General features: G+C 35.3%; 1 protein-coding gene and 1 pseudogene across 1 annotated transcript in view; both read right to left on the reverse strand.

Annotated features, from left to right (window-relative positions):
* RFX7 (regulatory factor X7) overlaps positions 1-27,089 on the reverse strand; it is a 165,896-nt gene that overhangs the window by 106,873 nt on the left and 31,934 nt on the right. The gene's annotated exons all lie outside the window — the stretch shown is intronic.
* LOC105729152 (hydroxyacyl-coenzyme A dehydrogenase, mitochondrial-like) lies at positions 8,109-9,018 on the reverse strand (annotated as a pseudogene).

Genomic DNA, 27,089 nt, shown 5'->3' on the forward strand with positions numbered 1-27,089 from the left:
TTTATTTTTGTTTTACTAGAAATGGGGTTTCTCCATGTTGGTCAGACTAATCTCGAACTCCCGACCTCAGGTGATCTGCCCATGTTGGCCTCCCAAAGTGCTGGGATTACAGGCATAAGCCACTGCACTCAGCCAGTTCTAATAGTATGTAGATTCTCTTGTAGATAATCATTTCATTTATAATTAATATTTTTCTTCCTTTCCAATCTTTGTGTCTCCTCCCCCTCCTTTTTCTTATCTAATTACTTTGGCTAAAATCTTCAGTATAATGAAGAGTAGCAGTGATAGCAGGTACTCTTGTTTTGTTTCCACATTAAATAATTTACTTCTAAGCTTTTTGAAATCAAGAATAATGCTGGTAACGTGTTTTGGTAAATGTTCTCTATCATTTTAAGTTACTTTTCTTTTAGTTCTATTAGTATGATATTTAAGGCTTTTGCTCTTCTGTTCTCTCTGCCAAGGGACACTTTTCAAAAGTGCCATCTGCCTGGCTTGCTCCCTTACTTTTCTGTGCTCAGTTCAAAGATTATCTCCTTAGAAACCTTCCCTGACCGAGTATCTTGTCACTCTTGTCCTTTATGTTGCTTTATTTATCTTTATTATAATTACTGCCATGGCACTTATCTGTTTGTCCAACATCCCCACTAGCTTTTTAGGGAAAGAAGTTGGTATGATTTGCTTACTACTACATTCCCAACACTAGGAACAGTACCTGGCAAAGAGGTTTATCTATGTATCTTTTAAAAAAACTAGCTTTCAGTTTTTTTGATTCAGATTTTTTTGACGTCTCATAAGTTTTTATTTATTTTTTGTTTTTCTTCTGCATTGTGTTTATGCTGTTAAAGTTGAATACAAAACACATTTTCCCCTTCGTTTTTAATAAGCACAAACAAGAAAGACTTTTTCTATTCCTGAAAAATTTCCATAAACTGGAAACTACAAATTTTGCTATGTTGTATTTTGTTATTTAATTATAAATGTTTTACAATTTAATATATGTTCATGTATATGTATGTACTTTATTTTTAAACTATCTACTACCAATAAATCATTTTTTTCACTTCAGCCAAGGAATATGGTTTTCATGATGAAAACTTCCTTTGGAACCCAAGTCATAGTCATATTTTTTAAGAATCTATGTATCCTTTAAGTAAATCTATATTCTCTATTTATTTGCTAGAGGGCTTTCCATATTCATTTATATTTAATCAAGTTTATTAATTATGCTGTTTAAATATTTTGTTGGCTTTTTATCTACCAGTTTCTGACACATATTGAATATCCAACTATAACCAGACATTTATTAATTTCTCTTTGGAACTGTCAATGTTTGCTTTCTTAACTTGAAGACTATACTGCTAAGACTATACTCTATATAAATAAGACTATAATTTTTACATTTTCTTGGTAGTATATTCCTTTTGTCATGATCTAGTGTCCTTTAAACTCAGTAATGCCATTTTGCCTTAAACTCTACTCTGTTGCATATTAATTCTGTTAAACCATCTTTCTTTTTGTTTTCTGTTTTTCACTACAGACGAGAAGTTTGTGGTCAGTCTCCCTTTCATCATGTGGTTTATTCTTTTTAATTTAATCATGAGTTCATTTCAAGTGAGGATATTTTCTCCAGGTCTCTTGTGATTTGAAATTTTTAAATTATGAACTTATCTTCACAAAGATTGTTTTTCAGAGGAGTCTTATATCCTCTGGGTTATGGAAGCAGTTCACATTTGTCTCTGCTGAATCTCTAAGGGTTTAATGGTTCCAGACCAATTTTTATACTGATTTATTGATTTAGAGTCCTTGTACAAAAAGGAAACTATTATATTAAATCAAATTCCAAATTCGTCTATAATATAGGCTTAAGGCTCCAGATCTCATATTTTACTTTTCTGCATGCCCTGGGGAAAGAGCAAGCTTACCTGAAACTGCCTGGGTGGCTTCCCTTTTTCAGTCCCATTTCATAAGTAAAAATCTCTTTTCAGGTTCAATGCTTTAGTTGATGAGTTCCAACTACCTCGTGAGGGCACAGAGTATGTAGCCTAGACTTTCCTATGAACATGAAGACATCAATTCCCAGCATTTAAGGTCTGTATGAGGACATGAAAGCCACTATGAGCCATTTAGGAATTAGTTCCTGCTTACCACCTTTCTTAAGTAAGCTCTCCTGACTCCTTGTTACTAGCACCTATGAATTTAACTTCTCTATTTGAAGCTTTTATATACGTATATAATCTTTCTGTATATATCTTACCAACAGTTTATATCCGGAGTATAGGGTGAGAATACTGCCACAAGAGCTCAACTATTCTGTCTAGAAGTCTTTTACTATATGTGTGTGTATATATATATACTATATATATACATATAAACTGTATATATAAATTATATAATATACACACATATCTATACATATATGTGTGTGTATAATAAACACACCGTAGTTTTGTATCAGTGTTAACAGAATATTTTTGGAAACTTCTCCCAAATTTCACCACTATAACCACTAAATAAACTCTTTCCTTTTTTCCCATATTCTCTCTAGTATGTATTCATGAACATATCTAATTTTTAACACAGCTATAATCAAAGCAGGGTATTAGTGAAATTTACCAAAATCATGTTCCACTAATAGTCTTTAAACTTATTGTATTTTTTAATATTCCATTTAGTGGATGCTTCATAATTTCCTAAAATATTACCTGAATATACTTTGTTTCAATTAAAATAATGCTTCCATGTTCTGCTTCAAATAATGACAAGTTAACATATATTAAAATAAACTTGCCACACATAACAATTATACACTCTGGACAAAATATAAAAACAAACATTAAGTAAAAAGGGTAATCAAAAGCAGGTAGCAATTGTAAAGAAGTTAGCCTTAAATAAGAAAACTGTACTGGTAGAATTTTTTTTTTCTTTGAGGCAGAGTCTTGCTCTGTTGCCCAGGCTGGAGGGCAATGGCACAATCTCAGCTCACTACAACCTCTGCCTCCCAGGTTCAAGTGATTCTCCTGCCTCAGCCTCCTGAGTAGCTGGGATTATAGGCACATGCTGCCATACCCGGCTAGTTTTTTGTATTTTAGTAGAGACGGGTTTCACCATGTTGCTCAGGTTGGTCTAGAACTACTGAGCTCAGGCAATCCACCAACCTCAGCCTCCCAAAGAGCACTGGTAGAATTTTTATAAGGCTTTTGCCTGAGGGTACTTATCAGCCCATATGGCAATGGCCACTTAGAACTGAAGCAGGAATCTGTCATCTTGCTAGCTTAAAAAGGACAAAGTTTGGGGTTGCCAAGGCAGCTGAAAAGTGAAAGGTGAAATCCCAGAAAAAAAAGTGCTGCAAAATTTCTATATGAACTATGCCCAATATTTGAATGACCCTAGTTTGAGGAAAGGTCCAAGGTTCTCCACAAAAAGAAACAGCTCGAAGGTGGAAGGATCTGAGATGAGATTTCTGCTGCTGCCTGTCACAGAAAAAATAAAGTTGCGATTTGATTCCAGTCACATTATATGTCTTCTAAAACAAAAACCAACTCATCAGAGAAAAAGAACAAGATCCAAAGTCTTTAACATATCACCCATAATGCCCAGTACACAAGCAAAATACACTAGTGTGAACAAACAGGAAAGAGACCTAGAGTCAATAGAAAAAGCAGCTCACAGATACCAAATCCTGAATTATCTAAATGTCAGAATTAGCAGACAAGGATGTCAAAGCAAGTATTATAACATGTTCAAGCATTTAAAGGAGAATATGGCCATAATAAATGTTTATATGGGGAAATCTCAGCTGAGAAATGAAAGCTATGAAAAAGAACCAAATAGAAGTTCTAGAACTTAAAAATTATAATGTCTGAAATGAAAAATTCATTGGATGACCTTAATTGGAGATCAGGTGGCAGAGAAAGGGTCACTTAACTGGAAAATGAATAGGTCTACTGAATGTGAAGAAAAGTCTTTTTAAAATAATAAACAGAGCTTCAGAAATTTAAAATGCAATATCCAGTGTCTATGCACAATGTGAGAGAAGAGATGACAGAAAAATATAATATTTAATAAATGGCCAAAGTCTTCCCAAATTCTAGGAAAAACACAATCTTCTAGATCCAAGAAGTTCAGAAAATTCCAAGCAGGGTAATTATAAAGAAATCCACACATAGTCAAAAGGATGAAAAAACAAAGATAAAAAGCACACTGTGAGAGAAGCCAGAAAAAAGTAACACTGCATGCAGTGAAAAAGTTATACGAATGAAACCTGACTAATGATATCTAACTTCTACATAGTAAATTGATTTGCAGCAGAGGTACCAAAGCAATTCAAGGGACAATAGAAAATCCTTACTACAAATCCTTATGGAGTAACTAGACATGTTTGTAAACAAATATACAAACCTCATAGTATAAAAAGTTTGAGCTGAAGCTTAAAGTGTCCAGAAGAAACACATAGGAAAATATTATGATGTGAGAGCTGACAAAGATTTCTTAGGGTTACAGAAGCAATAAACTTTTTTTTTTTTGAGACAGTCTCGCTCTGTCACCCAAGCTGGAGTGCAGTGGCACGATCTCGGCTCAATACAACTCCGCCTTCCGGGTTCAAGTGATTCTCCTGCTTCAGCCTCCCAACTAGCTAGGATTACAGGCGTGTGCTGCCACACATGGCTGATTTTTGTATTTTTAGTAGAGCTGAGGTTTCGCCATGTTGGCCAGGCCTGTCTTGAATTCCTGACTTCAGGTGATCCACCCACCTCAGCCTCCCAAAGTGCTGGAATTAAAGGCTTGAGTCACCACGCCCTGCCACAATAAACATTTAAAAAAAAAAAGACGTTGGGAGGCCAAGGTGGAAGAATTGATTAAGGCCACGAGTTTGAGACCAGCCTGGGCAATACAGAAAAACTCTATTTCTACAAAAAAAGTTTTAAAAAGCCAGGCATGGTGGTGCATGTCTGTAGCCCCTAGCAACTTGGAGGCTGATAATCGCTTGAGCCCAAGAGTTTAAGGCTTCAATGAGCTCTGATCATGTTACCGTACTTCAGCCAAGACAACAGAGCAAGACCCTGTTTCTAAAAATAAAAATAAATCAGACTCCATCAAAATGAGAATAATCTTCTGTTCACTGAAAGACATCAATTAAGTAAGCAAATAAACCACCAACTAAATAAAACCCTTGAAAAACATATCTGACAAAAGACTTATGCCCAGAATATATAAGGAACTCCTACAACTCCATAGTAAAGAAAGGTAACTCAATTAATAAAAAGCAAACAACTGGAATAGATATTTCACAAAAAAAGGTACACAAACGTCCAATAAACACACAAAAAGGAATCAAGGAAGCTTGGTTTCCTTGGTGGCTTGGTATCCTTCAAGGAACCAAGCTACCAAGGAAATACAAGTCAAAGTTGCAATGATACACCATTAGGAAGCTTAAATTAAAAATGCTAAAAACTCAAATATTGGCAAGGATTTGAAGCAACTACAACTTTCATACATTTATGGTGGGACTGTGAAAGGTAAAACCACCTTGGACTAGTTTAGCAGTTAGATAAAAACCTACTGTATGTATTTATCCAACAGGAATAAAACTAGATGTCCACAAAATGAGTAAGAGTGTTCACAGAATCTTTATAATCCAAATTGGAAACAATCCAAATGATATCAATGTCAGAACGAATAAACACTTTGTGGCACATTCACACAATGGAGTACTACTCGGCAATTTAAAAAAACCGATACATACACAAAGGAGCATGGATGAATCTAATAGATATACTGAGCTATATAAAACACCTAGAAAACTTCATTCTGTATGATCTTATTTATATGAATTTCTAGAGTAGATAAAATTAATCTACGGTAAAAGAAAAATTAGAAAAAGTAGCTGTCTCAGGATAAGGCTTCCCTGCTGACTGGGAAGGATCATGTACAGACAACCTAATACAATGTTCCATTTCCCCTTTTCAGGAAAGAATTTTGCCTACTGCTGGGAGTACAGTGCAGTGCAGCACAAAGCCCTTGGTCTGTCAGGATTCAGTGTCTTCACCCTTGGGTATGATCATCTAGGCTGAAGAAAACATCACTTCTCAAGGTCATAGCAATTTCCAGGGACAGCCCATATTTAGACAGTAATCAACATGGGGATATTAAGGCCCAGCCCCTTTCCTCAACTTCAGACAGCTCTGATGGGTCATTCTAGCTTCGTAACTCTTCAGCATTGCAACTCAACTTTCCCACTGCCCAAACTGTTTCCTTCCCATCCATTCTCTTCCATAGATATGAATCTCAAGAGCATTCCGTAATAAAGTGGTTCTTAAAATATGATTCCTGGACTAACAGTATTAGCATACCTGGGAACTAGCTAAAATGCAAATTTACGGGTCTCACTACGGACCTACTGAATTGGAAAGCAGAAGCACCATCTACACGTGAAGAGCTTCCTATCAACTTTTTGTGTCTCACTCTTAAATATACTGAGATGGACAGACAACTGGAAAAAAATATCCAATATGAAAGAGAGAGAAAAAAGGGGGTGAAATCCTTACTTGGAAGAAATAACACTGTGCAAAAAGAAAACAAAGTTTTAATCCTCACAAAGTTTAAGAGAAAACACTGCATTCAAGAAACACAAATATATATTTTTAAAGTATATTTAGAAAGTTAAAAAGAGATGTCTTAGAAATTAAATGTTTAGGCTGGCTATTTTCTGTTTGCTCTTTGAAATCACTCTCTACCCTCTGTGATAACCCAGGAAGCTGGCCTTTTCACCATCAGCAGGGCTCCCTTCCTCTCTGGCCAATGTTTGTCACTGTTTGGGGTAACAGAAGAGAAAGGACCTGGCTCTCTCTAACAGGCAATGAGTTAGTGGTTTGGATAACTGGGGTTTTTCTCAGCAGGTTTTGTAATATCTTTTTGAGTCAATAAATTATAAGAACCTAAAACTCTGATTAAAAATTAAATATATGAAAATTCAAGTAAATAAAATTTTAAATTAAAAAACTTCAAAGTTATCAAAAAAGAAATTGAATTATCTATAGACAAAGGAGTTAGAAGAATATATTTGGAATTATCTATCTTTTTACCATTACTCCAACTAGTTAAGATCAAGCATTTTCAGCAACTGGAAAAACATGCACAGAAATATGCATATCACTCAATAACAAACCACCAATGCACATGTGAGCCTGCATTTTATAAAAGTACATAATATATGACTTTTAAATATTTCATAATTTAAATGTTCATTTATTATTTTGGGGTTTCTTAAACAATTTTATTTTACACATATTTATTTCAATTAAAATTTTGACAGACTAAAAGATTGTATTTTATTAGAGTCCATTTACAGGCAATTTGGAACACTGATTTCTCAAGGAAAAAAACCCAGACAGATAGTAATTATTACACTCTGTGGAACTGAATGGCCAGGAAAACCGACTTCTTACTGCAAACCAAGTGCATGGACATAAGCCCACCCCTGCAGCAGCAGCGTCTTGATGATGAGTTGAATGGAGACATAACATCTTACGTTGTACCCAGAAGGTAGGGTAAGGCTCAAAGCTGCAAGGGGGAAAATGTTCTCATAAAGGCAAGATTCAGGTGCTGCTTGCTGCCGCACTCCACAAATATACCCTGTCTGTGCCAATGGCTTGTGACTGCCATGCAGCAAGAATGAGCACAATATACTCTCACTCTCACTCTCAGAGCAAGTATTTTCCCCTTTTCGAGAGAATGAATTCAGGCAGTTCTTTACCAAAATGACAGCATTTGCTCCAAGGCACCAAAGGTGTAAAGCTTTTTAGAAAATACACAGAAATAAACAGACTTAACATGGGAATTAGTTCTTAATGGTAGAATCTGTTACTACTGTAACTAGTGTAATAATTACTTCAGATAGATTACAATCAAAATGCATATCAAATAAACTGTGCTGTGTGAGGGAAGGTGTGACCAAAGAGTATTCTCACAGGAACTTTGGGTACTGGCTCGTAAGCGCTCACAGGAGTTCTATGCAGAGCCAGAGAAGCTGAGCATAATATGTATTTGTAAAATCCTTCTCCAGACTTCTCTCTGCCATCAGCTTTTTCAAGGATGGGCTGGTCTGAAATCTATTGATGCAATCCATCCATAATGAACTTCACAGTATCCAGCCCAACGTAATCTAGAAGCTCAAGTGAGCCCATGGGGTTCCTGGCTCCTACCTTCATAGCAGTATCAATGTTTTCCTTGGATGCATCACCTTATGTATGCAGCCTGACTGCTTCCATGAGGTGTTGAATCCTGAGACAGCTGATAATAAACCCAGGAGTGTCCTTGCAAGAAACAGGATCTTTTCTCAGGGTTTTGCTCAAGTTTACCAAAGATTGAAATGTCTTTTGGGTGACCACTGGTGTTTTAAGGACCTCCGCAAGTTTCATCAGGGGCACTGGATTGAGTAAATGGAGGCCAGCAAATCAGTCTTGTTTGGTGGTAGTATTGGCTATGCTTGCAATATGCAAGGAGGAAGTATTACTGGCAAAAACTGTATGTTTGGCAGCAAACTTGTCCAGCCTCTTGAGAGCTTAATTCTCTACAATGGCCTGTAGATTCTCTACAATGGCCTCTACCACCAGGTCTGTACTGTGAACTATGGATGCTCCATCTCTGCTGGTTGATATGCTGCTTAGGGTTTTCTCCACAAATTCATCATCAGCCTTAGTGTTTTCTGCAAACAACTTCTTTGCCACTTTCCCAAGGCTCTTCTCAATTCCCTTTTTATATTCTGCCAAGATGTCCTCTGTCTGGTCTAGCAACACTACTGTGTGGCTGGTCACTGCAGCAGTGTGTGTGATGCTGATGACCATTATGTGCTTGATGACGATTTTTCTTGCCCAGGGCTGTGGACAAGGAGGACACAGAGTAAATGAACTGCCTGGTGATGAAAGCGATGGTGCAGTGGCAGTGGTGACTGCGACAAGACCCAGGCAGGGAAGGCACGTGTGGTTTGGGAACCAGTAGACAGGCAGTCTCTGAGGCCATTTTTTATTTTTTAATAAAACTATATTACTAATTTTATCTGCAAATAATTTTTGTCCAAATGATAATGTATGCTCAACATTAATATTCTTCTAATTTTTTAAATTCATGATTATTGATAATTGATACGATAAGCATTGAACTTCCAGTTTTGCTGAATAACTTTTATTTTTATAAAAATTTTAATTAAATAGTATCAATCTGGCATTTTGGTATTAGATTTTAAAAAACAAAGTATCAGTACCATAATTGTGCTGTGGTATCATAACTATTACATTTATGGAACATGCTAACCACTCATTTTCTATATCTTTCAAGATTTACATATCAAGTCATATCATCAGAATGTTATTGATGTAAAGTAGCAGGGAAGAGGGGGAAAACACTAGCAATAAAGCAGATAAAAACAAACCAGATAAAAAGTTAAGCAATGGAAATACAGCTCGAGAAAACATTTTGTTTCCTCTAAATCAAACTACAGGGTGAAGCTGGATAAAGCTTTCTTATCCAGGGAAATTATACAAAAGAAATAGTAAATGTTAGGAAACGTGTTTAAAAATTAAAAAAAAAACAACAACATAGTCTAATCCTGCTTTCACACAAAGAAATACATTACAAAAATACCAAGTAATATTTCCCTCTATTCAAATTTAAGCAAGATACAATAAATTATCAGTCATGGGCCAAACATACATAATATGTAATACAATGTAAGCAACGGTAGGACAGAAAAAACCTTTAGATATCTTGTTTGCCAGAAACATTTCATAATCTGTTTCCCCAGTTTCAACAAATTGTTGGTTAACTGTTTTTTACTGCAGAAAATATTCTAGGAGACTCTCACTTATCCCTTCCAACACCAAGTTTAGCCTCTATCCAAAAGTTCAATGCTATTTTTACATTTATTTGGAGTCCTCAATTCTGAAGTCAGAGTGACTCACAATTCCTATATACTTGATTCAAATTTCTTGTGTTGTAGAAACAGAGGTATCTGTGAATACCAGATACTAGATTTAACCCAAAGAAAATCTGAGATAGGGGAGGGACCCTATAATACATCAACTAGGAGAAGCTCTTACATTCTATCCTTGCCAGAAGAAATCAAACTCTTAGCTTCTACTCCTATAAAAAAATTAATTCCATTAAAAACACATTGACTTTAGATCCCTTTTGCAGGTTGTGACTTAGCTCAGTCCATCATAGCAAAACTTATTTTTACCTTATACTTGCTCATATTAAAAATATGTACTTTTGCTTTTGTTTGCTCATATAATATAAAACAAAATTTTATATTATTTTTAAAAATAATAATAGTCATAATAGTGGCTAATTCTATAAAGATGTAGCCAGAAAAAAAGGAAATAAAAAATAAAAAAATCACACCATGCAGACATTTAAATTCATTTATTTTGTCTTCTTAAAAGCAATAGATTCTGTTAGTAAGGATGGGGAGATTGGAATCCTTGTACATTGCTTGTGGGAATGAAAGATGGTATGGCTGCTCTTGAAAAGCCTGACACATCCTCAAAAAGCGAAAACACAGAATTACCACCTGATCTAACAATTTGACTCAAAGAAATAAAAATAGGTATGCAAACAAAAACCTCTACACAAACACGCTGAATGTTTATAGCAGCACTATTCACAACAGTCAAATGGAGGAAACAACCCAAATGGCCATCAACGGTGATGAAAAGATAAATAAAATGTGATATATTATTAAAATGAAATATTATTCAACCATAAAAAGGAATGAAGTACCAACACATGCTACAATATGGATAAACCATGAAAACTTTACGCTAAGTGAAAGAAGACAGATGTAAAAGGTCACATCTTGTATGATTTCCTGTATACGAAATCTCCAGAATAGCTATATCAAGGGAGACAGAAAGCAGACAAGTGGTTGACTGGGGTTGATGAAATGAAGTGATATGCTTAATGCATATTCCTTTTGGATGATGAAAAATGCTCTGGAACTAGATAGAGGTAATGGCTACATAACATCATAAAGTTACTAAATGCAACTGAATAGTACACTTTATGTGGTTAATCTTTATGTTATTAATTTACCTAATAAAATTAGGATCATAAAATTAAGAAAAAAACTTGCTTTAGATATTAGTGCCTAATCAACAGACTCCAAAGTAACAATCCTGTTTTTCTCTGTAATCCAAATTGCCTTTGAAATAGTCATTGTTCATAGTGCTTGCCTGCTCTTGTGAATTTTTAGAGACTCTACTTTTCACTAAAGGAAATTAACCTATAGACCAATGTTTCTCAACCAGGTACTAACACTTAGGATGGCACCTTGCTTTACTTTATGGGTTTATCAAAACCATTATAGGATGTTTGGAATCATAAGATGGTATTCACTAAATGCCAGCAGTGCTTCCTAGACATTCTGACAACCAAAATTGCCCCACACATTTCCATATGTTCCTAGTTGAGAGCCACTGCTCTGGAACAAAATGTCATATGCTATGTATTGTGTCACATTATTAGAAGTTCCCTAGTATATGCAATTCAATGCTCTACAAATGAGTTATTTCAAAAGCTCAAACTTTTTTATATGTGGAAAGTAAACTTCTTGCTTTTGACATAGGATACTATAAAGAATTACAGATTTTATTGTTGTTCTAAACATAAAAACTACTTTCAACCAGAAGAATGAACTTTATCATGAGGTAACTTGTGCCTAATATTTGATTACTAGATCATATTACTCAAATGAATTTTCAACTTCGATTAATAACATTTCATTCATTGATATAATATTTTCTTTGCTTTTTTTATATTATCAGGTTCCAAATATATAGGAAAGTTATAAAGACTAATATAACACCCATGTACCTGCTAGCCAGTCTGAATAAATCTGAACTTTTTGCTTTTTTCCTTAAGGAAGAAAACTTTACAGATAAAGTCCCCATGGGATTTTTTTCCTATAACATTCCATCATTCCTTTCTCAGTGGTGACCACTATCCAGAAGTTATTATTCCCATGAGTGTATATACATTTACTATAAATGCTGACTACCTCCATAAACAATATAATAGTTTTGTTTACTTCACAGGCATGAAGTTCTGCTGCACGTATCATTCTTTTTTTAAAAAAATTACTTAATAGGCATTAGAAGTTTATCCATTTTGATACATTCTAGTTTATCCATTGTAGCTGTTACACAGAAGTGTGTATTAAATTGTGTGTCCAGACCCCTCCCCATATTTGTGTATTGAAGCCCTAACCCCTGAGCGCTGTTTAATGGAATGGATACAGCACTAGGAAGAATCAGCCATGCTGGTACCTTCTCTTGGACCTCAAGCCGACAGAACTGGTAAAAAATAAATTTCTGTTGCTTAAGCCATCAAGTCTGTGGTACTTTGTTGTGGCTGTCCTAGCAAACTACTATACATAATATTCCATTGTTTGAACATACCACTTTACTTATTCTTTAATAATGGACTCTTATGGTATTTCTAGCTCCGTACTGTAATGTACAACACTGCAACAAACATTTGGTATGTAGATTTTGTTATTCATATTGCAGGACTTTTTCTTGGACACATACACAACACAAGCACTACAATATGTTGATCTTCAACTTTCTGATTATTGCCAAATTGCCTTTCCAGGTAATTTTGGCCAATTTATACTCCATTGGCTGGATATAACACTGATTTTTCTCTGTCTTCTCCAAAACAGGTAATGACAGACTTCTGCCAATCTTATGGGTATGAAACATTTTGTTGTTTTAAAATGCATTTCTTTATCAGTGAGGTTGAACACCTTAATATATTTACTGACCACTAAGTTTTCTTCTGTGAATTGCCTACTTATATCCTTTACCCCATTTTCTACGTGGTGGTTTTTATTATTTTATTTACTAACAGGAGCTCTTCTTATACCTTAGATACTAATCTTTTGACAACTACTTGAGTTACAAATAACTTCTCGCCATCAGCAGCACGTTGCTTTTTTTTTACAGTGTTTATTGTCCTACAGAAAGTTATTTTAATGTAGTCAAACATTAATATTTTTCTTTATGAAAATTGCTTTTGATGTGTTTTAAGAAATCTTCCTTATCGTGAGCTCAGAAAGATATTTTATTTTCTTCTTAACTTTTGCTTTTCACATTTGGGAGTTGAGTTTTCCTGGATTCTGTGTGTGACGTGATAGTTATTTTTTATATCAATAATTAAATGTCCCACTGGGCCAACCTTTCCCTTGTACACAGGCCTATGTCTAGTTAACCTGCTTCCTGAGTCTAGCACTTTGCCTGGTACGCATTAGGCAATTATAAACATGTGATCAATAAAAGGAAGGATGGAAGAAAGAAAGAGAAGGGAGAGAGAGGGAAGCAAGCTAGGGATAGCAGTGTGGAAAAAAGTATTTGGATTATGGTCTTTGATACAAACTTTATATTAGAACCATACAAGTCAAAGGGTATTAAAACAGGTTCAAGGGGTGGATTGCAGGAAGATGGGTTTTCGAGGATTCTGGAATACTAGAAGCAAATACATCACTTAAGTGCATCTGAGCTTTCTCACCCCCAGGATGAGAATATGGCCTTGCTAGTGCTGAATTAGTTCAAAGTCCAGAAAACTGTAATGTTATAAATATCATTTATTAAGTCTTTGCAAAATGTTCAAGAAAGCCTAGGAACAAAAGGGCAATGATATATTCAGAACTTGATACAGCAATGCTAGGTGAACCTTCCCTGTAGGGATGGTGGTTATATGTACCACAGAAAACCTAAAAAGATGGGAAAAACTTTTTTAGATATACTGTATTTGCTACTATTCAGAATAGTCATTTGGTTTCTATATTCTTAACTAAATAATTTAGGAGCATACAACAGGTGGGTAATAATCTCTTCCCAACAATCCCTAACCTAAAGTTCAAAGGCGAGGACTGTGGTGGGGGGAGTGGGGAGTATAAGGGCGGAAGAATAGAACCTAGAATGACTTTTGTCTCAGATGCCCTCAAAAGAAAAACATCTCTCCCTAGAGCAACATTATATCCAGTTCAGTATAGTCAAGGAAGTATGTTCCATTAGAGTAAAAGAAGCTCAGCCTCCCAATGTAAGTACACACCACCACCTACAAAGTATTCTTGCTGAAATATTAAAACATATCTCTACCAATTTATTGTAATAAAGGGGAAGAAGAATATGCTACATGAAGATAACATCAGTAAAAACAGATGGTGGGAAATTCCATAGGACAAAGGATCCAGTTTCTTCAACAAATAAAAAACTGCAAGAAAAATTTTTTAAAGGCATCTAGAGTTTAAGAGATATCAACCAGTAGCTATAAGGATACTGATTCAAACAAACTGTAAAAGTGATATGATGTCTGGGATTCCCTTCAAAATAACCGATGAAGCGTTACGGATAAATAAGATTAGCTACAAAACTAATTGTTAAAGCTGAATAATAAAGACCCGAGAGTTCATTGTCTTTTCTTTCCTTTTACATATATTTGAAATTTTTTACAATGAAAAGCTAAATGAGGGGGCTGGGTGTAGTGGCTTACGCCTGTTAAGGAAGTGATCGCTTGAGGCCAGGAGTTCAAGACCAGCCTGGTCAACATAGCAAGACCCCATCTCTAAAAAAGAAAAAAAGAAAAAAAGAGGGGAAGGACTTAGCAGATCCTTTTAAAAGGAAAAGCAAATAAAATATGTAGGACCTACAGCTAAGGGACTAGAGTTTGAGGCCTAAAAACCTTCTGACATTGATGTAAACTGTGAAACACTTAAAATTTACAGGAGAAGGCTGTATACAAAACTAAGAATCAAAGATTGGGCCATTTTAATTGATGTCTACTGAGTCACTGTTAATCAGTATTTACCTAAGCTACCACTGAGTGATACAAAAAGACTATTATTTGAAAGTTTAGAATATAGTGACTAATTTTTGCTTTCTAATGAGTTATTTTCCTTTTTTGCTGTCCTTCCATGTATAGGTATCTTTCCTTATATGATTGCTGGCTGCTCCAAATGCTGAATTTTACCATATAATATTTAAAAATAGCTAATTTGCTCTAACAGGATTGTAAAAATCTGTATTTTGGGGAGGCAGAGTACTAAACAAATTGTGCTGCTCTCTTTAGTCTCAATCCATGTACTTTCCCAGTTTTCTTCATGCAAACATTTTCAGGTTGATATTAATATTAAAAACTGAAAGAGTCAACAGGACTCAAACATGTCAAATAACAGTAAAGCATATGCACATATAATACATTCCTTAAAGCTAAAAAGAAATCTTCAAATAAATTTATCTAGTAAGAAACACCATGGTAAATATGGCAGGAGCCAAAAACATGGTAGGAACCAAAAACATGGTCTTGAAAGGAAGAATTCTGGCTGGGCATGGTGGCTCATGCCTGTAATCCCAAAACTTTGAGAGGCAGAGGAGGGCAGATTATCTAAGGTCGGAAGTTCAAGACCAGCCTCATCAACATGGAGAAACCCCCGTTTCTACTAAAAATACAAAATTAGCCAGATGTGGTGGCACATGGCTATAATCCCAGCTACTTGGGAGGCTGAGGCAGGAGAATCCCTTGAACCCAGGAGGCAGAGGCAGAGCATGCAGTGAGCTGAGATGGCACCATTGCATTCCAGCCTGGGCAACAAGAGCAAGCAAAACTAATCTGTCTCAAAAAAAAAAAAAAAAAAAGGAAGAATTCCAATTCTATAACTACTAGCTATATGCTGCATCTCCTCCAGAGTTTTTTTAATAAAGATTTAACATTTATATAAGAAGCCATATTGTAATAACAAGCACGTAATAGGTTCTTAATAAATGCTATATAAAACTAAATCTAGTCAAACCCTTTCATTTACAAATTAAGAACAAAAAATGACTTGTACAACGTCACACATTGGTTTTTATTTGGCTCCATTATACAGTTAAAAATGCTACGATGATGTCTGATAATAATACCTCTATTTTACACTGGGATTTTAATCAAGAAGAACATTTTGTGCCCCAGTCTCACCATTCTGGAACTTCCTTCTCCATAGAAACATTACGTATTGTCAGTAAAAAAGATAAGTTAAAGGTCAATGACCTCTAGTGCTGAACATTCAGAGGTAGGTGCAGGTTCCAAATATGAGCAAATTTACCTGGTCTACAGAACAGGAAACAATCCCCATAAAAATAATGAAATGAAACATGAGACAGCTGCATGCACTGCGACTTATCCATAAAGATAACTGTTCTTTCTGGGAGATGAGAAGTTAAGTCTTTAGTTTCTTTTCAAATGTTTAAAAAGCGTTTTAAACTTTTTGTTATTCAGTTTGTATACTTACAAACATTTAAAAAGAATCTAAAATACAGGCAAGACAACATCACTGGATTGTGTAGTGGGGAAAACAACTCTTCTTCCCCTGCAGCATAGTTTCAGAAGTTATATATCCACATAGCTTAGTAGCTAAGGTTACATTAAGAAAAACTTGTGTCAGATATAAGGCAGATCTTTAAATTGAGAAAAACAAGGGGATACATGTAAGTGACTTCACTTTTTTGAATGTACCTTAGGTGTCACCAATAGATGACAAGCTTTGTATGTCCAAGTCTTTTTTTTTTTTTTAAACTGAAAAGCATTAGACCAACCCATGGTATTAGGTGCTTAACTGAGACTATAAAAAAGAAAACCAAAATGGAAATGGTTTAAAGAGCTGAAGTTAAAATGAGAATTCCATTAAGATGGCTTATCCAAGCAATGATGCTTCATGGGCAGATTAAGGACTATGCCAGTGTCTCATATAAATTAATGAGAACATTTCTTAAAACTGTAGTTAAATGGCCTACAGGTATACTTACAAGATATGACTTATTACTCTTTTCTAGAGTTAAGAGTTTATTAGGGCAGTAAACAGTTCAGTATCCCAAATTTGATCCAAAAAAAGTCACCAAGTTCAAGGTCCTACAGTCCTCCACTTAAACCCAAGAATCACAGAATTTTTCTTATAACCAAGGCAAAAAAATATAAAAACCAATTTGATAGTTAATATTAAAATTCTCTTCCACAAGGCAGTAAGAGAACCAAAGGAAGGAAAATCTAACCTAAAAGCATTTCAATCTATAAAGGAGTACGCTATCTCAGGAGATAAAAAAATTATGCATTAATCTCCTCAATGTTCAAATGATGCTTTAGAGAAGAAGATATCAAAACTGATATATTTTTAAAGATAGAAGAGTTATTAGTGGAAATAGGTAAAATAATTTATTAAGGATATAGTTAAAAACGTCTAGATTTTTCATTTTTCTCCCTGTGCCTTAAAGGATAATTCTATGTAGGAATGTCTGGTAGTAATCTCTTTTTGGGCTACTTCAAAGCAATATATGGATAAGGAATCATTTGTTTTTCGGTCAATAGTTTAAAAAACACACCCACACAGAAAAACTGCAAAATACCAGAATTTTTCCCTAGACGAGAAAGCTTTCTAACAACCTAGATAATCAGGCTGAGTCTCTAAGACCTATCAGTTCATGGGAAAAGGGCCTACAGAGTCACTATCCAATAGAAATATAATACAAACCACAGAAATCTTAAATTACCTAGTACATTAAGAAGTAAAAAGTATATTACATTTAGTAAAGTATTTTAATATGTCAAAATATTAACACTTCAATATGCAATGAATATAAACATTATGGAGATATTTTAGATCTTTTTCATACTAAGTCTTTGAAATCCAATGTGTATTTTATACTTAAAACACTCTCAATCTGATTTGGCCACATTTCAAGTATTCAAAAGCTACATGTAACTAGTGGCTACTGTGCTGGACAGTGTATGTCTATGGCACAGCATGTCTCCTGGGCTATAATTAAAAGTTTGGGCTGGGAGCTATAGCTATAGCTATAGCTATAATCCCAACACTTTGGGAGGTCAAGGCAGTAGGACTGCTTGAAGTCAGGAGTTTGAGACCAACTTGGACAACACAGCGAAACCCTGCCTCTACAAAACATAAAATAAAATACATAAGCCAGGTGTGGTGATGTGTGCTTATACACCCAGCTATGTGGGATGCTGAGGCAGGAGAATTGCTAGAGCCAGAAGTCTGAGGCTACAGTGAGCTATGATCATGCCACTGCACTCCAGCCTGGATGACAGAGCAAGACCTTGTCTCTAAAAAAGAAAAAGAAAGTATATTGACTGTCTCGGAGGTGAGCATACAGAGACAAAAGAGGTCATCTGTTATTCTTACAGGGCTTACATCTAAAATATATATAAAACTGACAATCTTTTGGGTAGACTGCCATCAACCATGATACAAGCAGATTAATTCCTTTCTAGATTTTACTTGGACAGCAAAGTGATCAGCATCTCAATATCTGGTCCCCACCACCAAAAAAAGTGACTAAGCTAATACCTTACTGTTCTTCACTTAAAATCAAGAATTACAGGCACAGATAATGAGGCATTTATGTATTATAGTTGGTAAGGAATTATAAGCAGGAGTCAGTTGTCAAGTATAAAGTTTGTATGAAAATATCAGAGGCCAACCATATGACAACCTGGAACCAATAGAAAACTGCAAAGTTAGTACAGATTAGTGACATATTGCCAGTATCCTAGAAGTTCACTTTGTAAAGACTGTTCCTCCTAATATACGCAGTAACCCAGGGAAATAGTGGCTAACGAACAAGTAAATTTAGGAATTGCTGGGTTAAATAAAATCAGCCAGGATTTTAATATTGTTTAAAATAAGATTTTAAATTAAGGATTAAGTTCCTCTATCCTTACAATACAAGACTGATCATGAAACTGTCAGAGGCGTGTGAACTATTTACTCCATCTTAAATAGGAGCTGAGTAAAATGAGGCTGAAACCTACTGGGCTGCATTCGCAGACATTCTAAGTCACAGGATGAGATAGGAGGTCAGTACAAGATACAGGTCATAAAGACCTTCCTGATAGAACAGGTTGCAGTAAAGAAGCAGGCCAAAACCCACCAAAACCAAAATGGCCACGAGAGTGACCTGTGGTCATCTTCACTGCCACACTCCGACCCACACCATAACAGTTAACAAATGCCATGGCAACATCAGGAAGTTACCCTATATGGTCTAAAAAATGGGAGACATGAATAATCCACCCCTTATTTATCATATTATCAAGAAATAACCATAAAAATGTGCAACCAGCGGTGTCTATGGAGTAGCCATTCCTTTATTCCTTTACTTTCTTAATAAACTCGCTTTCACTTTACACTACGGACTTGCCCTGAATTATTTATTGCATTAGATCCAATCCAAGAACCCTCTCTTGGGGTCTGAATTGAGACCCCTTTCCTGTAACAAAACTTTTTTTTTTTGAGACAGAGTCTCGCTCTGTCGCCCCAGGCGGGAGTGCAATGGCTCGATCTCGGCTCACCGCAACCTCTGCCCTCCAGGTTCAAGTGATTCTCCTGCCTCAGCCTCTGAGTAGTGGGGATTACAAGTGCATACCACCATGCCTAGCTAATTTTATATTTTTAGTACAGACAGGGTCTCACCATGTTGGCCAGGCTGGTCTCGAACTCCTGGACTCAAGTGATCCACCTGCCTTGGCTTCCAAAGTGTTGGGATTAGGGCATGAGCCACTGAACCCAGCCTTAATATGCTAACATGCATTGTATCCATTTGAGAGTGGGCTGGAGTGCTATCCCATACACCACTTCCCAAACTAATGAAAAAACACTTCATTTTCCTGGATCATCTTGAGAAACTATTAGTCCATGTGCAGAATGCTGATTTAAAAGCACACGTAAGGCTACTCCTACAACCCTTGGGAGAATCAGTGCTAGAGTATTTGTAAGCAATATGAGAGCATTGTAGCCTAAAGCTTTGAGGGTCTAGATCCTAACAATATTCTAATGTAAACTCTAATAAGTAAATGATCAGGAATGCCTTTCTGATTTGGTCAAAACCAAAAGGCAATGACCTATGGAGCTATACTATCCAACCATACACACATTCAAGTAATAATGGCAATGGAATATAATATGAATTTAATTAAAATCTTACTCCAAATAATCTTATTTTAGTCTTGTGCTTTTAAGATCAAAAAAGGAACTTTATGAAATCAAATAGGAGTGAGGGTCAGAAACTCACCTTACTCTAGAGCTGCTACAGTTCAAACTAGGCATGCTTAAGAATTCTGTGAAACTCAAAGCACAAAGTTTAAAGAAGTAACTGAACAACGAGAATAAGTAGTGCACACAGAAACATCTAAAACAATCATATTGTTTAGAACGAAAAGTCACTGGAATACCTAAAAAGGCATCTATTAAGACAATAAAGGCCAAAGAAGAGTATTTTCCCCTAAGAAGGCAGACTTTTCTATGGCTTGTGGAGAGTGTTTCAAAAACATAACAGAGACAGCACACACTCCAAAAAATATTGTCTAATTTCTCCAAATCCCTAGTCTGAATTAAATGCTCTTTCTACATCACCAAAGAACAGAGAACATAACATGAAGTTGTGAGTAACACTTTAGTCTTCAGAGCATATAGCTGTAACTGCCAGTAGCAGGAAACTCAAGTTTTGCCAATTCTAGTGGGCATGAAGAAGGTTGTCTTAATTTGCCTTTCCCTGACAACTAACAAGTTTTAACGAGTTTCTGCAGGTTTTTGAACACAAGTCCTTTCTATGAAATGCCTGATTATGCTTTTTGCCCAAATTCCGATTGGCTTCTTAGAAATCTGTAAAATGTCTTTATCTCAAATACAAATCTTCATTTAGTTACACTGCAACTATCTTCTCTCACTTCTCCTCTCAGAGTGATTTTACCTTTTCACTCTCATTATGTTGATACAAGTTTGACTAACAAAAGTTTAAAATTGAATGTAAATGCCCAGATGTTTTCACTAGAGATTTCGACTAAACATTTAAGAACTATACCTATGTAACAATCCTGCATGTGCTGCACATGTACCCCAGAACTTAAAGTATAATAAAAAAAAATTAAAATTAAAAAAAAAAATTTAAGAACACCAATTCTACACATTGCTTTACAGAAAACAGAAGATAAGAGAAAACTTCCCAATTTATTTTATGAAGTTAGTCATTATGCTGCTATTAGCAAAGGGACAGAAACATACATCAACGGAGCGTGACTAAGAACCTGGAAATAAACTCACTCAAATATGCCTGAGTTTTGAAAAAAGTGAAAGGGATTAAATGAAGGAACGCAATCAGACTCTCACAGGTTAAAAAAAAAAGAATACTACCTCACATCCATTAGGATAGCTACCATGAAAAAGAAAAAAACATACAAAAACCCAGAAAATAACAAGTGTTAATGAAGATGTGAAGAAAGTGGAATCCTTGTGTACTACTGGTGGGGATGTAAAATGGTGTAGCTGTTATGGAAAACAGTATGGTGGTTCATCAAAAATATTAATATTACCATATGATCCAGCAGTTCCACTTCCGAGTATATGTCAAAAAGAATAAATGCACAGAGTAGAACAGATGTTTGTACACTAATGTTCAGAGCAGCATTATTCACAATAACCAAAAAGTGGAAGCAACCCATGTGTCTACTGATGGATAAATGGACAAAAAATATTATTCAGACATAAGAAAGAAAAACATTGTGATACATGCTACAATGTACCTTGAAGTACAATGTACAATGAACCTTGAAGACATTATGCTAAGTAAAAGAAGCCAGTCACAGAAAAATACTCAATAACAAATGCTGGCAAGGATGGGGAGAAAAGAGAACCCACATACACTGTTAGTGGGACACAGTGGTTGGTGCACAATCACGATGGAGAATAGTTTGGAGGCTCCTCAAAAATCTAAAAATAGAGATACCATAAGATCCAGCAATCACACTGCTAGGTATTAGACCAAAGAAAGGAAATGTGTTTGTCAAACAGATATCTGCACTCCCATGTTTACTGCAGCTCTATTCACAATAGCCAAGATATGGAATCAACCTAAGTGTCCATCAACAGATGAATGGATAAAGAAAATGTGGTGCATGTACACAACGGAGCACTATTCAGCCATAAAAAAGAATGAGATCCTGTCATTGCAATAACATAGATGGAACTGGAGGTCATTATTTTAAGTGAAATAAGAAGCACACATGTTCTCACTTATTTGTGGAAGGTAAAAATTAAAACAACTGAATTCATGAGGGGGAGAGAGAGAAGGACGGCTACCAGAGGCTTGAGGGTCGGTGGGGGTGGGGGGGTGGGTCGTGAGAAGCAGGGATAGTTGATAGTTCCAAAAAATAAAAATAAAAATAAAACCCAGAAAGAATGAATAAGACCCAGCATTTGCTAGCACAACAGGGTGATTACAGTAAAAAATAATGTACATTTAAAAATAACTAAAATATAACTGTCCTATTTATAACACAAAAGATAAATGCACGAGGTGATGGATACCCCATTTACTCTGATGTGATTATTACACTTTGCATGCCTGTATCAAAATATTTCATGTTACCCACATGTATTATTAAAATTACTATGTAAAATTAAAAATTAAAAAAGACCTCAAACTAGACAAATACTGTAAGATTTCACTTTCATGAGGTACCTAGAGTTGTGAAATTCAGTGACAGAAAGTAAAACTGTGGATGTCAGAAATCAGAAGGAAAAGGAAATGAGGTGGTAGTGTTTAATGGGTACAGAGTTTCAGTTCTGCAAGATGAAAAGAGTTCTGTGGATGGCTAGTGTTGATGGCTGCACATCAGTGTAAATATACTTAATGCCACTCAACTGTACTCTTAAAAATGGCTAAAATGGTAAATTGAATCTTATGTGCATTTTACTATAATTAAAACAAATTTTTTAAAAATGAACATCAAGCTAAGCCTCATACCTTACAGAAAAATTAACTCAAAATGGATCACAGATTTAAAAATGTAAAACAAATGTACAAAACATTTGAGAAAAAAAGTGACAAAATCTTTCATATCTAGGGCAAAGCGAAGTTCTTAGACTTGGCACCAAACATATTATCCATAAAAGGACCTGTGCTCTGCAAAAGACTGTTAAGTAGATTAATTTTTTTAAAAGAGCTAGGACTTCTGATTTCTGGTCCAGCATGTAAGAAGCTATAAGTCAACACTAGTCCTAGAAGAAAAAAGCTGAAAAAAAATTGAAAAATCAACAACTCTTCTTAGGATCTGTCAGAGCGCTAACGTCAGAGGTCTAATTACAGCCCCCCATCAAACACTGGAGCGACCAATAGGCAAGTACAGAGAATTGTAGTTTGCCGGAGCAGTAACTCCCAAGCACAAACCTCCCTAAGATTCAGTACCAAAGCAGGGAAACAAATTATAACTGATGAATTACAAGAGGTTCAGAGTGAACAAGTCTGAGATAAACTCCAGGGGAATCCAGTAATCAAGCATCTGCAAACTTTTACCTCCAAGAGGTTGACCAGGTTTTCACGGTGAATATTTAAGAAAAACCTCCTCTGAATATTGGAGACAAATTTCATGCCTCAGGCAACGGAAGGAGAAAAGGAACCATTGTGAAAAACACCAAAGCATTCTGCTCCTAATAAGGCTACCTTCAGGATAAACTAGATCAACTACAGCCTATCCTGCTGGAGCTTTATCAGAGCATAACAGTCCTGGGCAAAAGGAAAAACAAACTCCAGACCAGTTTAGCCATCCTGTTTCAAGTAAGGGGGCACTGTAGAGACTGAGAGGTACTTGTGAAGTTTACAGGGCAGAGGTACGGGCTTTCTGAAAGACTGAGACCTTCAGATAAGATTACAGAATGCTTCCCCATCCCCTTGTACCTCAGTACCACATGACTAAAGGCCTATTAACAGCAGATCCTTTCATTCAGTAACATATATCTGGTTATCAAGAAAAAGTTATAAGACAGTCAAAGGCAAAATCCAGTTTCAAGAGCACAGCAAAGAGCAAAATATAGTCCAATGTGGCAGGGATGTTGGAATTATCAGACTAGGAATTTTAAAATGATTATGATTAAGATGCTAAGGGTTCTAATAGATAAAGTACACAGACTGCAAGAACAGATGGGCAATATAAAGAGACAAAAATTATACGAACCAAAAAGAAATGTTAGAGATTAGAAACACTACCAGAAATGAGACATAATTTTGATGGACTTAATGTAGGCTGGACACAGCTTAGGTTAGAATCTAAGCTTGTGGTTAACTCTACAGAAACTACCAAATTTGAAAAGCAAGAAGAAAAATAACAGAAAAAACAAAAGAAAACAAAATGTAGAACAGAGTATCCAAGAACTGTAGGACAACTCAAAGGCATAACATATGTGTAATGGAAATTTCAGAAGGATAGGAAAAAGAGGAATACATGAAATTTCTGAAACAATGACAAAAGAATTTCCCCAAACTAATGTCAGACATGAAACCACAGATCCAGGAAGCTCAGAGAACATCCACCAATCTAAACGTCGAAAACCAAACCAAACAAACAAACAAAAAAACTATACTTAGGCATGTAATTCTCAAAACTACAGAAAACCAAAGATAAAGAAAAATTCTTGAAAGAAGCTAGAGGAAACACATACCATACCTATACAGGAACTAACATAAGAATTATATCTGATTCTCACAAACAGTGCAAGAAGGAGAGTGGAGTGAAACACTCAAAGTGTTAAGAGAAAAAAAAAAAAAAAAAAAAAACCAACAACCCAACCTAAAATACTAATACTTGCAAAATTTTCTTTCAAAAGTGAAGAAGAAAACAAAAATCGAGGGAATTTGTTCCCAGTGACTTGCCATGCAAGAAAGTGTAAAAAGAATTCTTTAGAGAGAAGAAAAATTAAATAAAGGTCAGAACTCAAATCTATGTAAATAAGGAAAATGCATCAGAGAAGGAAAAAGTGCAGGTAAAATCAAGTTTTAATTTTTTTTATTTTTAATTGATCCAACAGATAATTTGTTCAAAAGAATCACAGAAACAAAGTACTGAATTATGTATGCTTTTATAGAGACACATATGCTTCTATATAAACAAAATGAGTGACAGTAGTAATATAAGAAACCAGAGGCAGGAATTAGGATTATTTTGTTATTATAAGGTTTTCACAATACCTGTGAGCAGTAAAATGTTATTTGAAAGTGGACTTGGATTAGTTGTAAATGTATACTGAAAACTCTAGGGCAAACACTAAAAAATGCAAAAGAAAGAAAAGTAATTCGTATGCCAATAAAAGAAAGAAAACATAATCAAATAAAATGCTAAATCAAAACAACAAAAGGCAAAAAAAAAAAAAAAAGAGAGAGGAAAACAAAAATAAGAACAAAGAACAAGGACAACAAATAGAAAATAAATAGGATAAATATTAATCCAACTATTACATCAATAATTATTTTGAATGTCAATGGTCTAAATGTACCTATTCAAAGACAGAGACTGTCAGAGTGGGTGAGGAACAAAACCCAATTATACGTTATCTACAAAAACTCACTTTATTAAATATAAGGATACATATAGATTAAAAGTATATGGATGAAAAAAGATATGCCATGCTAACACTAGTCAAAAGACAGTAGAAGTTAATATATTAATTTCAGACAAGGCAGGCTTCAAAGCAAGAGAGGCATTACATAGTGATAAACAGGTGAATGCTCCAAGAAGACATAACAATCCTGAATGTATATGAGCCTCAAAATATAACTTCAAAGATGTAAGGCAAAACCAGAAAGAACTGCACAAAGAAACAGAATAGACGACTATACTCGAAGACTTCAACATCCCTCTATCTGAAATTAACAGGTTCAATAGGTATGAAATCAGGAAGGGCACAGTTGAACTCAACAACATAACCAACAGGATATAAGGGACTTTTATGAAGCACTTCATCTAAAAAACACACATTCTTCTCAAGCTCACAAGGAACATTCTCCAAGACAGATAATATCCTGGGCCATAAAACACATCTTAACAATTTATTTATTTATTTATTTATTTTTGAGACAGAGTCTCACTCTGTCACCCAGGCTGGAGTGCAGTGGAGCAATCTCAGTTCACTGCAACCTCAGCCTCACAGGTTCAAGTGTTCTCCTGCCTCAGCCTCCTGAGTAGCTGGGATTATAGGTGCGTACCACCACATCCAGCTATTTTTAGTAGAGACGGGCTTTCACCATGTTGGTCAGGCTGGTCTCGAACTCCTGACCTCATGATCCTCCTGACTTGGCCTCCCAAAGTGCTGGGATTACAGACGTGAGCCACCATGCCCAGCCCAGCAAATTTTTTAAAAATAGAAATTACACAGTATCTGCTCTCAGATCACAGAGGAATTAAACTATAAATCGAAAACAAAGATAGCTGGAAAATTCCAAAATATATGGAAATTAAACAATGCACTTCTAAATATCGCATAGGTCAAAGAAGAAATTTCAAGAGAAAATTTAAAATACTTTAATGAAAATGAAAATGCAAGATGTCAAAATATGTGGAAAAACAACAAAAACAGTACTTAGAAAGAAATTTATTGCATTGAATGCATATATTTGAAAAGAAGACCTAAAATAAATAAACTAAGCTTCCATCGTAGGAGACTAGGAAAAGAAGGGTTAGAAAAGAAAAGGACACACAAATTACTAATGCTGGAAATGAAAGAGGTGACATCACTATAGATCCCCTGGCATTAAAGGAATAAAGGAGTTATATGAACAACTCTATGTCAACAAATGTAATAACATACATGAAATGAATCAGTTCCTGGGTGACACAATATGCAAAATTAGGAAACAAATAGAAAATATGAATAGGCCTATAGGTGCCAAGATATTGAATTAATAATTAATAATCTTTCCAAACCAAAAGCAAAAGATCAAGATGGGTTCACTGGTATGTTCTACTAAACATTTAAAAAAGAAGGAAAGTATATCAATTCTCTACAATCCTTTTCAGAAGAGTCACAGAAATATAGCCAACTGATCTTTAACAAAGGAGCAAATAAAACAAAGACAGTCTTTTAAAAAAATAGTGCTAGAACTGAATATCCACAAGCAAAACCAAAACAAACAACACTAGAGACAGACATTATACTCCTCACAAAAATTAACTCAAATGGATCACAGAACTACATGTAAAATGCAAAACTTTAT

The sequence above is a fragment of the Aotus nancymaae genome, unplaced genomic scaffold, assembly GCF_030222135.1.
Source record: "Aotus nancymaae isolate 86718 unplaced genomic scaffold, 86718_ANA_hifiasm-v0.15.2.pri h1tg000062l, whole genome shotgun sequence".
Classification (NCBI taxonomy): Eukaryota; Metazoa; Chordata; class Mammalia; order Primates; family Aotidae; genus Aotus; species Aotus nancymaae.